This window comes from Haemaphysalis longicornis, unplaced genomic scaffold, assembly GCF_048455015.1.
Source record: "Haemaphysalis longicornis isolate Haplotype H1 unplaced genomic scaffold, Haemaphysalis longicornis Haplotype H1 scaffold_2, whole genome shotgun sequence".
Taxonomy (NCBI): Eukaryota; Metazoa; Arthropoda; class Arachnida; order Ixodida; family Ixodidae; genus Haemaphysalis; species Haemaphysalis longicornis.
Genome location: NW_027526295.1, coordinates 208,200,945 through 208,219,454, shown reverse-complemented (window position 1 = coordinate 208,219,454; position 18,510 = coordinate 208,200,945). Strand labels below are relative to the sequence as shown.

At 46.9% G+C, this 18,510-nt stretch overlaps 1 protein-coding gene and 1 non-coding gene across 2 annotated transcripts in view; both read left to right on the top strand.

The window, feature by feature from the left end:
- LOC144169832 (transcription factor Sp9-like) overlaps positions 1 to 18,510 on the top strand; it is a 199,661-nt gene that overhangs the window by 39,101 nt on the left and 142,050 nt on the right. The window lies entirely within an intron of this gene.
- Trnaa-ggc (transfer RNA alanine (anticodon GGC)) lies at positions 5,880 to 5,952 on the top strand. The gene has a single exon. It is a non-coding gene; the product is annotated as a tRNA-Ala (tRNA).

Sequence of the window (18,510 nt, the reverse complement as noted above, 5' to 3'; positions counted from 1 at the left end):
TCTCAACACCTGCTACAGACGAAAAAAGCCTGCGATGTCTCTCTCTCTGCCCCATATGTCAGGCCTTAAGCTCTTAATAGTTAAAGAAATCAAGAAGGCGTCACTAAAGTGAGACGCGCGGTCAGCCCGTCGCTTGACACGCGAAACTAGACCGAAGAGTTGGCTCGGGGCCTTTCCTCTGGCCTTGGATGCGTTCGAATTTTCGCGCCGGTGGCTGTCGTCGCGCGGCTCGCACCAGTGACACGTTTTTATCAGCGGTGGCGGCCACACGCTCTGTCCACCCCCCGCCGTCGGCGCACCCCAACGCGCGCGCACACCTGCTGCTCCGATGCAGCTTCCGAACTGCGGCCGACGATGATCGAACGCCCCGGGGGGCCGGCAGGCGTGAGCCGCCCTCTTGTTTGCTCACACGCCGCTGCGTCGGCGAAAGTTTCCGAACCGCCTCGCGCTGGCCGCTTAAATTGGCAGGAGAAATCCCGCACGGCGAGCGTCATGGCGAGAAGAGCGCGTAATTAGTCGACCAGAAAAGAGCCAACTGGGCTCTGTGCGGTAACAACCGGCTAGTTGGACACGGGAGAAGACTCAGAAAAGAAGAACGAAGAGCCTGTAGTGTGGGTTGTATTTTAAGCCGTCCAAGGCGGTTTTATTACACCGACGAATCAGCGCGTGTTTGTGTGTCTGTTGTGCATGTATGTATGTATGTATGTATGTATGTATGTATGTATGTATGTATGTATGTATGTATGTATGTATGTATGTATGTATGTATGTATGTATGTATGTATGTATGTATGTATGTATGTATGTATGTATGTATGTATGTATGTATGTATGTATGTATGTATGTATGTATGTATGTATGTACGTACGTACGTACGTACGTACGTATGTATGTATGTGTGTGTACACATGTACACACACACACACACACCTCCATGTGACCAAACTGCTAACAGCGCCAAATCAGCGATTCAGGCGCATGCGCCTGTCAATCACAACGTTTCGCGCATGCGGACGTGCTATGTACAGCACGGCAGGGCTGCAGCCAGAAATTCTTTTCGTAGGGGGTTATGAGTTATCGGACGGGAGCAGATTTGCCGAAAGGAGACTAAGTCTGGCTCACGCGTTGCGAATAATTTCGGGGGGAGGGTGGGGAGTCTATAGTCTAAACCCCCCCCCCCCCTCCCTCTGGCTACGTCCCTGCAACACGTGTGTAAGAGAACACCTGTGTACCTAATGCGTGGTGCAAACAAACAAGAACATCAGGTGCGTCGAATATCGTGTATTGAAAGACCTCTGCTCTTGGCCCACAGCCCATAAATGACAAAGCCTCTTGGTATACGTCATCGAAGTATAACGTCTCTCACCGCGGGTTGTGCGCTTATGTATGGCAGAGGGCGGAAAACGTCAATGGTATAGTACACGGAGGGGCCAACTGCTTGAAAGAGCCCCGAGGAGAGACTCATGGCCTTCGTGTATGCATGCCTGGCCTGTGTTGCCTCGACTCGCGTGGGCTACATGCCGTAATTACACCAGGGTTATTCGTCGGCATGTCTGACGCCTACTGTCCACACGAGCCACTAGCGCTGCCAACAAGTGCGAGTTCACAGCTTGAAGTCGCACGTGTGCGCCTCATGTATACGTACGAAGTCCGTGTCCCAAGGTGGCGCTGTGGAACGTGCCACCCTCTTCTGGGCTTCCAACTGGCGCATCCACAAATAAAATCGGTGCAACTACGTCACTGCTTTCGTTACATTCACGTACAGTCTTCCAAAAACCATTTGCAATTCGTCCAGACCGCTTACATTTGGTGCAAATCCCGATACCTCTCAGTTGTTCGAACCGCTTTCTGTGTTCTTCAAGTTTTTCTTCGAGTATAGTGCCGTAATTTTTCTCACTGTGCCTCTAAATTATAGTCTCACACATTTCCGCCCGGTCAGGGCCGGATTAGTAGTGCTGAGGTCCCAGTAAAACAAAGCAAAACACTGAAGGCCTTTCCTCTTCCGCCTTAACTCGTCATTCTCTAGATTCGATGCTTTTTACAATTCGCTACAAATAACACATGTCGCATTTGCTCGAAGAATCTCCGGAGTGTTTATGGACATCGCCGGGGCGTCTACTTTCTTGCATGGCACTTGCAGATATTGTCATCGGAATTGCACTAGACCACGAAACGAAGATGCATATAGACAGCATTAAGATTTGCCCGGCTATAAGTCATACTGAAAGAACGGTAAACCGCGCGAGAAGTTAAGACAAAAGGAAGAAATACGTACGACACTTAAAAGTGCAGCTTATGTGTCGTATGTTTACCCTTTAGCGCAGTTTACCCTTGTTTCGGCAAAGAAATCTTCCCTCGAAAAATCGGGAAGCGCATTCGTGAAAAATGGCTTGCTCTATCTGCTTCACTAATTCGACAGAGCCCGCGTGCGGGCAAGGCCGAAGTAGACAAGTGGGCATTTTTCAGAAACTGTTCTCGCATACCTACAGCAAATACGCCACCAATCGTCTGGCCATTTGGTGCTTTTATCCAGCGACAGAAATTTAAGCTCTCCTAAGGCAGCGTTTCTATACAAACATCGATATTATGTAGATTGCGTATGCCGACCGAGCACGACCAAATAATTTAAATGGTTTATTATTCAAGTGTTTTCATCATGCGGGGAGCTAAATCTTTTAGAAAAGGCTGCTCCTTCAGAAAACGAGATCGATACCGAACTTTCCTTAGAACGTCTTTAATAATATTCTCGAATTAGCAAAATCATTTATGCAGAGATTTTTGCAGGCAACATCCACTTTTATAGGAGCAGGAAACACGTTCATACTGCACACGCCTTTTCTGCTGCTACATAACCTCAAGACAAAGATAAATTTACATTTTTACAAAAGGTTTCTGCTTCAACACGGTATAAAAATAGGTAATGCGTTTCGCAGAAATTCGACCTTGAAATGGGGCGTGCACGCACGCGTATTGCCATGTTTTCTTCTTTCATTCATATTTAAGAAAAGAAAAAAAAAGCACGTACGCTTCTGCAAGTGTTTTCCTGCTTTTATGCTGGGGCAGTTTGTTGATGAGATCTTGAACATTGTCCCTTTAACAAATCCGAGTCTGGCTGCTCTATTTGTCCATCAGCTGGATCAGCTCCGTCGCTCTACGTAACGCATGGTTTTGGGTGAGTGCAACGTTTTTGCCTCAGACCAAAGAACTCTGAGCTGACTTCGGGTTTATGCACATTACGCAACGAACAGCATTTTCGAATCATTCGTTATTGAAATAGATAGTCTTTGTTTCAATTAGGGAAATCAGCAGGAGGCGTAAACCTGTTGAATCAAACCACGGAGTCAGCAATTTTTTCCAGCATTATCCGGTGGCAGCGAAATACACGATAACCATGCGGACGAACTGCGATTGTCTTTTATTGCATGTCAGAGCGTTTAGCGAATTCAGGCTAAACTGACAGGTGCTCTAGGAGGTACACGCTCCCGTTGCAGACGCCAATAACGCCAATAACGCCAATGACCAGCGATGTGAACCACAGTAAAATTTCCAGCACCCCCTAAGCCCGGGGGGCCCGGTTCATTTGAACCCCTTGAACCATGAATGATCAGTTCCTGCGCCCGGAATTCGAAGCCGTCTTCTACACTGTCTGAATGGTTGAATTCTCCTATTTCGCTCGGGTTCATTTATTTCAAGAACGTGTGCCGAACCTTATAAAGCCGCCTGTTCTACACGCACGGTGAAGCAAAGTTCGTTTGTTGCTTTTATGTATCTTATCATTTGTTTATAGTCCCCCCACATATATCGCAAGTGCTCACCACATATTCCGATTCGCAGGCAAATAATCGACGCTCACTCCACATCTTTCCGCATGCTTCGATGGGTAAGACCCACGAGCTTGTTCCTATTTAACTGGCATGTCCTCATTATTTTCCAATTGTTCAAACAAGGCAAATAAAGGTGCTCATATATCTCTGACCATGCAGGGCGCCAGCCTGGCGCCGGCTGCAAAGGGAGGGAATCTTTCTGCCTTCAAAAAAAGTTTAAAGAAGGCACCTTCGACTACCCTTCCGTTGTTGTCCCTGCTTTACGATCACTGACCTAAAGAGTGACCGGGCATCGCATAAACCATATCGGAACACCCTGCAAAGGGCAGTATAAAAGCCGAACGCTTTGAACAGCGCGGCCAAACCTGCCATCCGAGAAAGAAAGGCTTGCTGCCAACACCGCGTAAACCTGGCAGACTCGCGCGCTAAGCCATCACCTGTGTACTACGCTTGCCCGAATTCTGCGCCTGGTTGGCGGGAGGGGCCAGAAACGTCACTGGGACACGCTCGGGTCGGATAATTGAACCGCCGAGAAAAGAAAAAGGGTGAGGGGGAAGCCTTGGATTCTGGTCGTCTATGTGGCGTTGATCTGCGCAGAATGCGCCCGCAGTCCCGTACACGAGCCAAGACCAGCCAAGCAGCGAATTTATGAAAGAAGAGCGACCACGCTGCTGGCGCCCGCGCGCGCGCGTGAAGAATTCCGGGAAAGTCGACGACTCTCGCGCGGCAAAGTGGCGCCTCGTTTCTTTTGTTTTGCTCTTGCTTATCTTTTTGGCGCAGCTCGCCCGTTCCTTGAGGGCGCGGCCTTGTTCACCCTTTGACGGGCGTTCGGGTCTTGCTAGTGCATTGTTTTCCCGAAATCTCCGCGCCGCGCCTTTACGCTGTTTTTCTTTATCGGTGTTATTTATTCCTCCAGGAAAGACTGAGCTAAGTGCGCTTGAGGAGGGAGAAGCGACAGAGAGGCGAAAAACAAAACATATCAGCGCAGGTAAATGACTAACCGTGCACTGGCGCAAACAGGAACCAGTACGCGCTGAAATGGCGGAGGAAGTTTGTGGGGAGCCGGCTCCGTGAAAGTATAAGCGTCATGGCAAGTTTGCGGCACTGTGGCATCCAACTGTTTACGCTCTGGATTGCTGAAAAGAATACATAACTTGAGCTTGAACGCGAGTCAAGTGTTCCGTGCGAGCGGATAATCCACCCTTGTGAATCTTCCGCCGACGCGTGTATGCTCTTAGCTTTTAGTTCAGTACACGTTGACACTGAAGAACAGGATGCAACACTTCACGAGCATGTCTTATGGGGCCACAATAAAAATTTCGGTACGACGACCTCGCCTTCGGGTGCCCTTCGGCGTAAAAATGAAATAAGGGTTGCAGAAAAAGTGTAGTAATGGCACCATTTCACGCATAATATTAGAGAGAGGGGTTTTAGCGCGTTCAATGACTTCACGACCTATTATCAACGTTGTTGCATGCTTTTTGTTTTGGTATAGTATTCTATGAGCTGCGGTCCCAAGTGACGGCGGAGCTTTAGTTGTTTATTTTTCTTGTAATGCCATTGCTCCGTTGACGAAGACACACACGCACACACACACACATACACACACACACATACACACACACACACACACACACACATATATATATATATATATATATATATATATATATATATATATATATATATATATATATATATATATATATATATATATATATATGACAGAAATAAGAGCTGGCAGTCAAGAAAACCTCGGAAAGCAAAGGGGAGGATGTGGTAGGTCATTGAAACAGATAAGGAATTTGGAAGGAACGAAAGAAAGTGGAGAAAAAATGCCCGCCAGGAGGTCGACCAGCGTTGAACCCTCTTAAGAGGGTTCAACGCTGGTCGATCACTTTTGACATGTCGTAGACACTCGAGTCACGACCCGGGGGTTAAAAAGAAGGTCCCCTTCACCCCGTGTAGTCCGAGTGGTGCTGGCTACCACCCCCAAGCACAGGAAACAAAAATACCTAAACATAAATACCCCAGAAAGTAGAGGGGAAAATCACCCGCCGGTAGCATAGTGGTTATCGCAACAGACCGGCATTCTGGAGGCCGTGGGTTCGGATCCCACCTGGCGGGCATTTTTTCTCCACTTTCTTCTTTCTTTCCAAATTCTTTATCTGTTTCAATGACCTACCACATCCTACCCTTTATATATATATATATATATATATATATATATATATATATATATATATATATATATATATATATATATATATATATATATATAGAGAGAGAGAGAGAGAGAGAGAGAGAGAGAGAGAGAAAGAGAGCGAAATTACAGCGCTGTGCACGATGTTGTAGACAGTTGAAAAGAGCAGCTGACAATATTCTTCACCGACTTTAACCCTTTTGCCCTTTTGTTCTAGTCTCCGGAATATACATGCTGTTCTTTCTCACGCTGCTGTGACCAACGTTACTAGTTTATTCTAGTAACGTTGGCTGTGACGGCGTGTTCGCATGAACGGATGGCGTGGTAACATTTATGCTGAGGTTCGATCTCTGGCGTGCCTGTACGACTGATTGCTTTTGGAGGATAAGGAGGAGAACTTCAGTTGCTCAGGTCTTCTTATTAAGGTGGTGTTGGTACTATCGTGTGCGCGGACCATTAGCGAAGACAACTTCGCGGCAACGACTCCGAAATAAATTGGCGCGCAGGAACCGGTTCGATCGAGGAGCGCCTCTTTTTGTGTGTGCATGCTGCGGCTAGCTGACGTTTTCTTTTGGATTTTCGATGAGATCCTATGCATTCTTTCCCATGTAGACAACAGCGAGTCTGCCCCTTTTTCCATGGCCTTCTTCCTTTCATTTTCACATTCTTTTTTGTCCAGACAGGCTATTTCAGCTACACCAAACAAAATTACTGAATTCTCAGAGGTGCAGGTTGGCTTAGTACTTGTATGAAAGCACATCCAGGCTACTATGACAGATTGATGAGCAATTTTAAGCGTGGATGACGCGTACGTGATACCAATGCAGATAAAGGGAGACTGCGCACGTTTCGAAGTGTCTCGTCCCGTCGGATGCGGATTGGTCATGCTAGAAATTATGTTGTAAGAAAGTAAATCAAATGAATTCGCGTATTGTTCCTCTCTTAAAAGAAATAGTAAGAACACGGGACATGGTGAGAGATGATGGGTGGTTAATACGCTCACACGCATCCTCGCCTTTTCAGTGCACTTCCGGTTAAATTGAGGGGCGAATATCACGCCGCTGTACGCAGTGAGGAAGCGGGATTTGGCTTCTCATCCCGCCGGGTGACATGCCGTGATTCCTCGCGAGAAGAAAATGGCGCCTCATACTCCTCAGCTGCCCCTCATGAGGGAGGGGCCCTCGATCCTCCCCTCGCTGACAAAATTAACGGGACCCGTCGTCTTCATCTTCACCCCACTCCCTACGTTTGTTTGTTATTGTTTGGACGACAGTTTGTTGTCCCCAACGTAGTGGGATGGCCACCTAACCGTCACCCTCCTCGTCGCAATACTTCGTCTGTGGGGAGTGAGATTGCGTTGTGGGTACAAGTCCGCCACGTCTAGTGGTCTGGTTCGAACGCTCCTCTTGCTTTTTGAGCAACCGCTCAAAGTGCCCCCAACCCCCCTCCCCCTGTTCGGCATCAGTAGCCTAGGGCTACAATCGCGGATTTCGGCGCGAACTGTACATACCGTATGGGTACAAGCTCCATCATGTTCCGAACTTTTTGGAAGAACTGTAATTTTTTCTTTTAATACGACAGTCTTTCTTGGGCTACTTAAACCCGGGAATGTCTGTCTGTGCCTCGATTTAGCCTTGCGGCCAAAAGTTAAAAGAATACTCGAACGAAAGATTTACTTGAGCAAAACTTTCCCAAACCACTAAATCTGAGAACACACTTCACCTTGTCAACATTGTTCAAAAGCATTAGGCATATTTGAGGCAAAACATATGCATAAGTGGTACTCGCAGTGTTCTTTGAAAAAAAAAAGGAGTGTGCTTGATATATATACGCGTTGAACAGAATATTTTGACCCTGAAGCTGTTTGAACCTGAAGTGAAGTTGTTTAAGGGTGTCGGTGGCGTTAGCAAAAAAAAAACCAAGAAAAAGAACAGCGCCGCCCGTAAAGGGTGCACCACCGCAGATAGGATACTATAACAGTGAAGCCGGCTTTCGAGCCTGTTCGATTGTGAGCACAAGGGGCGCATGCGTATGCGCACTTCTTATTATACCACTTCAAAGGTACTGGTATTTTTGGGATTGTACAACGCAAAAACAATTCGTGCAGCTTGCACTGGTGGTGCAAGGGTGGAGAAACTGCAGAGCTGGGAGTCGACCTAGCATGTTTCCCCCTTGGATCCGCTATCAGTGCGAGGGAAACTCTGGAAAAACCTTGTGAAATCCGGCTAAACTTGTTCTCACTCCTCAGCACTCAGCCTATAGCCTCGCAAAAACATTGCAAAACCTACCAAAACTTTCCAAAGCCGAGCAAAACGTAGCCAAACTTATCAACACCGGAAGAAGCTATAGGTCAACCCTCAGCTCTGCTGTTTTTTTTTGTTTTTTTTTTTTTTTTTTTGCAGCTGAACATTTATTTCATACCCTTTCAACACCCTGCACAAAGCCAATCGTGTTGTCGGTCAACACACTTTTCGCCACAGTAATATAGTTTTTTTTTTTTAATTTTAGAAGTTCAAACTTATGCTTCACGTACCAAAGATATAAACTCGGGCAATGCGGCGCACCGTATAGGAAACGAGCGTTCACTGAATGCGAACAATTTTTTTTTTGCTTTTGAACATTTCTTATGAGGTGGAGAGGAGGGTATGTAGGGATATTTTGTACTTCACGGTGCAATTACACATGCATGCATGGCGTTAATCAATCAAAAGCTGAACACCTTTTGCATGCCCTTTCACAACCCTACGAGAAACAAAGGGTGTTGAAGTTGGTCAACACAGATTTTTCAACGCAAAAAGGGTGTGCAGCTACGAAAAGGGTGTCGAGATTCAAGAAAAAGGGTGCAATGGCATCCCAACACACTTTTTACACTTATGCTACACCCTTTTCGGCCAAAAAGGGTGTAAAAAAAGTAGTGTGCAGGTCCGAGCTGGCAGAAGCGGCAGAAGACTATCGTGTATCCACGACACTTGCAGCGCAGTGAGCAGATACGCGGCCATTTTTTTTTTGCTGTAAAATGTTATTTCGGCTCCGTTTCGTGCATTCTCTTCTTGGTTTTGTATCATTTCTGTCGGTCTAGGGGCGGGGCGCAGCATATGTACACGTTTAATTAACTTTTTGCATTGCACCTGAAGCTCCTGCATGTACCTATCTCGTAACGGAATATCCCCAGTGATGTAAGCGATGGTGATGATGATTATGACGATGATGATGATGAGGAGGAGGATAGTGATGGTGGTAGTGGGGGGGGGGGGTATCTGAGTCGAGACTTACCGTGTGCACGAACATTTGTCCCTGCAGGGCTTTATCGTACTTTGAGCGGTAAAATGAGAAAAAGAAATTGCATAAGCTGACCAACGTCTCCATGTTTAGCTTGTACCGCAGGCGACGACGACTATACTTGGAATAAGCGCTATGCTACTTTATTATATAGTTTCGCATTTATTTGCCGTTCGGTGTCATTCCTCCTTATTTGTTTTCCTGAACAGCCCAAATTGGAAGTAAAACTTAAGATTTCACACCGGCCGGACGTCACGCCAAGGAACGCAGTCAGCATGCGCTGTCGTAATACTGAGCAGACTTTTATTATTAGTACTAGTTTGTAATATTTATTTTATTAATTAATATGCTCTAAAGGTGCACTGGCTGTATGTGAATGTATTCATAGCACAAACACAAAGATAGGAGGGAGAGGAGGGGGAGGAGAGGGAAATAGAGAAATAGATGGGGGAGAGAAAAATGCAAACTTGAAGGCGCAATATACGATTAATTACGACCGTAAGTTCCGCGAAAGGACTGCGCTTATATTACATAGCGCGGTAATTGCAGTTAGAGGTGCTAGTTTAGGAGCACTCGGTAATGATAATTGCGCCACAATCTTCCATTATTTCACCCTGTTCTCACCAAAATTTGGGAACTTGTCCGTTCAGGTAGATATTTTAATTCTCGCAATTTTATTTTGTTCTGCCTGTACGCATGCCATTCACACCACCCCACCCCCTCCTGCATCATTTTTGTAAAGAAATCTTCGCGCTGAGCAAGCACGCATATTATTTTGAATGTAGGCTATATATATATATATATATATATATATATATATATATATATATATATATATATATATATATATATATATATATATATATATGAGTGTGTGTGTGTGTGTGTGTGTGCGGGGAGGGTGCGCATGCATGTATTTTCTTGCTTTTTTTTACGTGTGGAACGCGTTTTATTGTTTACAAAAATAGTTCGCAATAACAGCAGCTCTTATACTGCTTGAACTGCAGCGCTGTGTTTCTGAGGGGGGCGAATAGAGGGCTGCATTTTGGTTTTTCCAATCACTCACCTCCATTTACGTGGTATGGCACTCCCTAGAAGTAGGCGTCGGCGCAAGGCACTGTGGTACGATCTTGTGCTACGGGGATAGACAAGTATAGTTTGACTGAATTCTCCGCTCACAGCGTGTGAATACTAACCTCACTTCTTTTTATTTATTCTTCTCTATATCCCTATACTTCGCGGTTGCGTCTAAAATGGCGTAAGGGATAGTAGTATGCCTTAGGGAACCGCACCCGATTGATTCGTTACTTTATCAGCCATTTAACTCTGTTTATCGGGTCGTATGACGTGCAAAGTGATCGTCACCATGCCCTGTTCATAATTGACAAAGGAGCACACTCACCCCGCGGTAGCTCACAGGGAGGAACATGCCGCTAACCAACGAGATATTATCGAGGCTCATGATTGCTCTCTTTGTGAGAGACCGGGATCTATCATAAATGCGTCAGTCACGGGCTATTACATTAACGCTCTAACCAACTCCACCGAGAGATGAATTCATTACTAGGAAAAACAATGTCCCCCGATGCATGGGGCACTCCTATAGCTTCTGGAAATTACTAAAAAAGTTAGTCCGCTCAAGGTTGATTTTGGAGCAGTTCATAATGTAGTGATCAATGCCACCAGTCACACTACACAATGGGCACAAAGAGTATGAAACAATGTTGATTTAGCCAAGCTGGTGTACGGGCTGAGTCTGTTCTTACTCGGTGGAGCAGACAGGCTTCGGCTCTCTTCAGGCCACGACTGGTTGATGTGCTGGTCGCCACAGCTGCCTAAAGTGCTCGCGAACGGTGCATTCATGTGTGCGTTGGAAGTTCGCACTGCGTTTTCACCGTCCTTGTAGATGATAAGGCATAGAGAGGTGTCTCGTCTCCTGCTGGGATTCTTGCAGTCCACAGGACTAAGTGAGGTGTGGTGACATTGTGTGTCTCTGTTATAATAGGACTATGTGAGGTGCGGACGGCGACTTTGCGTGTCTCTGATAACCTATTGGGGCGATTAGGCGGAGCAATTGCCGGCAGTTATGCAAGGCTAAGTCCGCCTCATCCAACAATACATACTACTACTAGGAACTCATCCAGAACAGCTCGATAAAGCACGCTGCCACAAACTCACGAAAACATTTCTGACGCAGAGAAGATGAAGCGGGATGTCATTTTCCTCTCCGCGGCAGGTAATCGGTGGAAAATTCCTTTCCTCGACGGGGTGTACGGCGACTTGTGACACGAGCCGCGTGCATCGTTTATAACTTACGCTCTGGCACGTACGCAATTTTCTCTTTTCCAAAAGGAAACGTTTCGCTATCGCACGTCGCGCAACTTTCGCCGCTCCGCTTTTAACGTGCTAGGCGTGCGTGACCTATAGCGCATGCGTCAACGCAGCAGCGGAGGTTCCTTCGCAAAGGCGCCGGGCCCTGCCAATGTCCGCGTGCTCGGGGGCCATATTTTTAGAGGTTAATGAGCCAGCCCGCACCGGATCTTAATCGAAGCGCTCTGCTGCTGACGGCACTTTGTCAGTGTCTCCGTCCGCCAACAGGGCCGGTCGGCGGCTCCCTCGCTCTGCGCGCCAAAGTGCACGCATTCGGGCAAGTCGACCGATCGGCGGCGGCAGATATAACTTTCGTCTCGGCCAATAGGGCGGCGGCCCATCAGATGAGGGACGAGGGCTTTAAAACCTCGCGGGTCCCCGCCGAGCAGGAAGAAGCTGTACAGCGACGGAGTGGGAGAGGTGAGGAGGGGGACGATCTCGGATACGGACTTGAAGCGGGGAAAAAGGTCGCGCGCGAGACGAAGTTGGGGGAGGAACCGGCGGCGGAGTTAAGACCAATCGTCGTCGGCATCGCCTCTCGATCTCACGAGATGCCACGCGGGCGACTGCGGGGCATCCCTGCCGTGGCAGAGAAGACGGGAAAGCGAGAGGCCTCCTCTCCCTGGCAGCGGCACCTCGATCCCCGGGCCGCCGCGTTCTTCGGCCTCCGTCCGCGAGTCGTGATGGCGAGGCGCTCGGGCTTTGTCGACAGGATCCGGTATTTGGCATCTGATAAGGACGTGCCGGTAATGGTGCCGCCCGAACCCCGCGCACGACGCCTGCCCTATAGCTGTACGGCTGGTGGTGTCTGTGCTTGCGCCGCTGATGCCGCAAGTTTGTGGCTGCTGCTGTTGTTGTTGGCGTGGTTACGTCAAGCGCGTACAAGGCCGCATCTGGGAGCGCCGTGCGGGCCAGTTTGTGCGGGTGTCTGTAGCACGCGCGCGCGCCTTCGTGTGTGTATACGTGGCGCAGAGCTGGCGTTATAAATGTGCGGTGAATGTGCTTTTGGCACCCCGCAGTATATATCCCGATCGGTGTTGCTGCTTCTCGGAGAAGCCATACTGCGCTGGGCGGCCCTTCTTTTTAGGTTTTTGTTTCTTTATGGCTCGACACCAAAGGATGACCTCGTGATAGTCAAATTGCGCTGGAAAACTGCACGGCGTGATCGCCCAGGAATCGATCGCTTACCCTTTTTGTGCCTGCAGCTCTCCAGCGCTCTCGTGGGGGAAAAAAACGTAGCCTTCAAAACGCCAAATAACGCAAGGAGAGCTAGAATTGTGGCAATTGATACGTCAGGGCTGATAGCGGCTTTAAACATCGGAAGTAAATTATAGGCTTCTTTGTATTACCGGGTCACAAACCCCTCTTTATGCTGCCTTTTTTTTTTTTTTTGGTTGGTTCGCATAAATGTTAGCTTATCACTACCACGGCAGAACGAAAGGATAGTGAAACAAATAGATAAGAAGGAGACTATGAGGCTTTTTCGGCCTTTTCTTGCTGTTCCACTTAGTAGTAAGGATGATAAGGGCTGTGATAACCACCAGCATCATTCTTTACGCACAGGCGTCTCTCTCATCGGTGAGGAGCAAGACTTTTGGTACATTCAAGTTCAGCCCCTCCGCGATGTTGGTGGAGGGAAGCTGAGTGACTGCTGCGGGCTGCAAGCATGGTTATACTTGGCTAAACGACATTCCTTCTCTGGGACTTTGACTTACGAAAGGCTGTGGCCAGCGTTCTGTCCAGACGGAACGATAAGCACCAGTAAAGTTCCGTCCAGACGGTACAATAGCCGCCACTAAAGCTTCGTCCAGACGGAAAGATGGTCGCCACACTAAATCGACGTCGAGAAGTCGCAGGCGCGTTTGATGTCGGTAGATTCGTAGAGTTCTGCCAAGATCTCGGCATCATGATGAATCTTTTTCTGTCCAGATATACAATTTCCGCTAGTTTCACCCAGCTGGTGAACATGCCACCATACGAGTACATGATCATAAGGCGTCATAATATTTCGGCAAGAGCAGTCTTTCTTGATTTTTACCCAACCGGCCAAACCGCTTCCACTCACTGGCTACCCAGAGTCAGTGTTAATCATTATTCGCTGTCAATGATTACAGATGATCGGACGTAACTCTACCGATGGCTATGTCGGCCTTGGCTTCAGTGAGCGCTAGCGGTTCGGCCGGTTGAGTAAACATCAAGACCGGCTGCTTTCACCGCCTGAATTGTAAAGCGGACGTGAAGATCTATAGCTATTCAAAAACGCTAGTCACAGCCACAATAAATAATAATAAAAACCACGGGGGAATCGAACCCGCGAGTATAACGTCCGGCAACAGAGTCGTTACCTCTGCACAAAATTCCAGGACGGGAAATGGCGTCTAATCTGCGCCGTTTCCGGCAGTGCTTGGCGTTCCGTCTGGACGGCGCTAGACACCCCCTTTAAGAAAAATAAGGTAAATAAATATATTTAACTTTAAAATACAGTTAACTTTAAAATATATTTACTTTAAATAAAAAATAAAAATAAATAAATATATTCCTGCCACAGGCGGTTGTGAGTTGAGCGCCCACCGTGGCTGTGGAAGGCACCATGTGAATTCGTGTTCCTTGGTGGCGCCGGGCACCTACCGGTAAAATAGGTACAAGCGACTCCCAGGCCTGGGAGTTGCTATATATATATATATATATATATATATATATATATATATATATATATATATATATATATATATATATATATATATATATATATATATATATATATATATATATATCAAGGTTGCAGTCGTCATTGCCAGTGCTATTCGGCTGTTTCTGAAATATTTAATAGTGTCGAATGACGTGTGTTTGTCATGTTTCTTTGTGATACAGTGATAAATAAGCGAAAATATAACTCGAGAAAAACCCACATCTCCGCGCATAACGCGTGCGGTGCACTGACCAATTATGCTATCCCGCAGCGGCTCCTCTCTCTCTCTCTCTCTCTCTCTCTCTCTCTCTGTCTCTCTCTCTCTCTCTCTGTCTCTCTCTCTCTCTCTCTATATATATATATATATATAACGAATCAGAATAGAAAATGAGGGGCTCGTTGAAAATAACACAGAAATAAGGGTTGGCAGTCGAGAAAACCTCGGAAAGCAAAGGGGAGGATGTGGTAGATCATTGAAACAGATTAAGAATTTGGAAAGAAAGAAAGAAAGTGAAGAAAAAATGCCCGCCAGGTGGGATCCGAACCCACGACCTCCAGAATACCGGTCTGGTGCGATAACCACTACGCTACCGGCGGGGCGATTTTCCCATTCACTTTCTGGGGTATTTATGTTAGGTATGTTTGTTTCCTGTGCTTGGGGGTGGTAGCCAGCGCCATTCGGACTAATCGGGGTGAAGGGGACCTTCTTTTTAACCCCCGGGTCGTGACTCGAGTGTCTACGACATGTCCAGAGTGGTCGACCAGCTTTGAACCCTCTTAAGCTCCCTTTGGCAACAAGACTGCCAGAACAGAGGCCCTCGCTATGCATGTAGCGAATCAGAATAGAAAATGAGGGGCTCGTTGAAAATAACACAGAAATAAGGGTTGGCAGTCGAGAAAACCTCGGAAAGCAAAGGGGAGGATGTGGTAGATCATTGAAACAGATTAAGAATTTGGAAAGAAAGAAAGAAAGTGAAGAAAAAATGCCCGCCAGGTGGGATCCGAACCCACGACCTCCAGAATACCGGTCTGGTGCGATAACCACTACGCTACCGGCGGGGCGATTTTCCCATTCACTTTCTGGGGTATTTATGTTAGGTATGTTTGTTTCCTGTGCTTGGGGGTGGTAGCCAGCGCCATTCGGATTAGTCCGAATGGCGCTGGCTACCACCCTAACATAAATACCTAACATAAATACCCCAGAAAGTGAATGGGAAAATCGCCCCGCCGGTAGCGTAGTGGTTATCGCACCAGACCGGTATTCTGGAGGTCGTGGGTTCGGATCCCACCTGGCGGGCATTTTTTCTTCACTTTCTTTCTTTCTTTCCAAATTCTTAATCTGTTTCAATGATCTACCACATCCTCCCCTTTGCTTTCCGAGGTTTTCTCGACTGCCAACCCTTATTTCTGTGTTATATATATATAAGTTTTACAAATATATTGAAATGTTCACAACGGTCTAGTTTGCCAATTTTAGAAATATATAACTTCTGTATACTGAACTAAAGAAACAAAACTCGCTTGCAACACAGCTAGCGCCATGTAGTGCGGACTAGATAAACCAGAATGTGTTTCTTGTTTATTTTATAGTTCAGTGAAGAAGCGATGTATTTTTAAAAGAAGCGAACTATGCCGCTGAGAACATTTTTATAAATTTGCGAAACTTTTCGTATTTCACGATGCTTTTTTAGCCCGTGGATCACAAATTAGTAAGTCACTGAATGTGATCATGGTGAGTCCCTTTTAACGGACCTGGTTTTACGACATATAATGCGGCTCGGGACATCAAAAACAGCAACACGGATGACATTTTTTTCCAACGAAGATTTTTTTGGAAAATTCCATGGAAAATACTTGGAAAATTCCTTGGAAAATACTATGAGCTATGATTGCATGTTGATGAAACAACTTTAGGTCGAGTTTTCTGAGCGATTTTCGTCCTTACAGTCATGGGCAACTTTTTCGAGCTTGTTTGGCTGCTTTAAACCGACAGTTCAAAACCAGAAGGCTGTCAGGCAACGCACAGATTAAAGTTAGCTATAATAGATTCCAGAATAGACTGTATAGAGTAAATTCTAGTTCACTAAAATATTTTCTAGAATAGTGAGCTATAATTGTGAACGAAAGTACACTTTATAGTCCAGTAAAGTCTACCTTCGTCCACTGAAGTCTACACTAGAATTATTCTAGTTCATTCTAGAACCGTTTTGTCGTTCACCCTACCCAGATGGCCGGCGGCGGCGCGTGCGGATCCGCCACCCTGAGTTTCCCAAAGGCGGCCTCGTCGCCTTAGCTCCAAGCATTCGTCGCAGGCACGCACCGAATCGATCCCTCCTGCAGGAACTCGCCATTGGGCCGGGCGCCTGCTGGTATTTTGCTAGAGCGATTGCTTCTTTTTTCCCCATCTCAATGGCTGCTCCGGCCTTCCCGTCATTCTCTGGAGGTCCATGGCCAGCGATATCGCAAATCCCGCGGCGGTTCCTCCTCTGTTCTCCCTTTCCCGACTCCAGCGATTGCAACGCTCTGCGTATACTCAGCAGGTCCGGTGGTCTCCGCCATTACAATCATAGCTGATTTGAATGACCGAATCCAAGAAGTCCGTTTCATAGTTACGCACGCACATAAGAAAATAAACGAAAACGAAGTTGAAAAATGTGCAGGACCATCTCTTTAACTTCGTATTTGTCTTTCCATGTTCGCTGGTAAGGATTGAGTACAGTGCCAACTAACCTACGAAACTTCAAGTCTTAGTTATACGAGATGTCATCTCCGCAACATGTACTTTATCCAATTAGTGTATGCTTCCAGAACACGTGTTTAGCGCATATGAACCGTGCAGTGCTGCGTGCATGCACTGAGGAGCCTGGGCTCTTGGCGGCCATTTTCAGAGGAGAGGATTCTATGTCACTGGCATCTTCTCTCTTACGCTCAGAAAGAAGGCGACTAAGGAACTCTTACGCTTTCTACGGGCGACGAACTTAAACACCAGACTATAGGCTGAAAGCCTCGACAATCACTGAACTTGAACGTTTAGTGCTTGAGTGCTGGGCGTACCTGTATAGGTCTGCTCCAACTTTCCTTCATTATTTCCTTTCTATTTTTTGCCCGTTTTCCCTTTCCCATGTGCAGGATAACAAACTAGGCTCTAGCCAAGTTAACTTTCCTGCCTTTATTGTACATCCTTCCTTCCTTCCTTCCTTCCTTCCTTCCTTCCTTCCTTCCTTCCTTCCTTCCTTCCTCCCTTCCTTCCTTCCTTCCTTCCTTCCTTCCTTCCTTCCTTCCTTCCTTCCTTCCTTTAATTCATCTTCGAGAAAGAGGCGGAAAATAAGCGCTGGGCAGTGTCTCTGACTCCCTGCATTCTTCCCTCCACTCTTCCATCGTAACCCATATCTCGAGAACTTACCGGAAGTAAAGTTAAAGGGACCCTGCAACACTTTCAATAAACGCTTTCACTCTTTCCTTCGCGTGTGGAAGCCCTGCGAAAGCTACAGTTATCTCCAGCACGGAGCGGCTCTGCGTGATTAGCTCGTCGCACCAGATAGGCCTTCCGTTTCTGCTTTGATTTCGTGGAATTTTATTCTTAAGTGGCTATCGAATCCGTTAATTGCCGCAACTGAACGAAAGACGGCCAATAGCCGCTACACCGCTGTATTGACGTAATTCTAGCATTCGAAGAACGCCAAGACCGGGAAAGAGAGAAAATTCTTTTGAGCAAGCTTCTAAGTTATCTGATGGGCATAGAGCAGCAATTTTTATCTGAGGTACTTTGTGACCCCTAATGTATAGTACTGGACGTGTTGGTTGACTATACGCTCTGCAAGCATTCAAAATTTCGAAAAAAGTTGAAAAAATTAGCAGTGGCTTAGCTCGGCTATGCCAGGATACGTGTAGCGTGAGCTAAGATTCAGCTGGTTATTCTTAGGTCTCCTGGTTGTCTAGGATTAGCTGATTATCATGCTTACTGCTGCCGAAATGATTTCCAATCCAATCCAATCCAGTCGCGGCGGCGGCAGCTCCGGCGCTCCAGCTGTGCGTCGGGAGACGTCACTGCTCCTCGCGCATGCGCAGCACGGCTCTCCAGGAGCCACGTGAAACTGCTCAACCTCGGCCAGTGTGGCTCACGCTACAAGATGTGTCGCAGGGT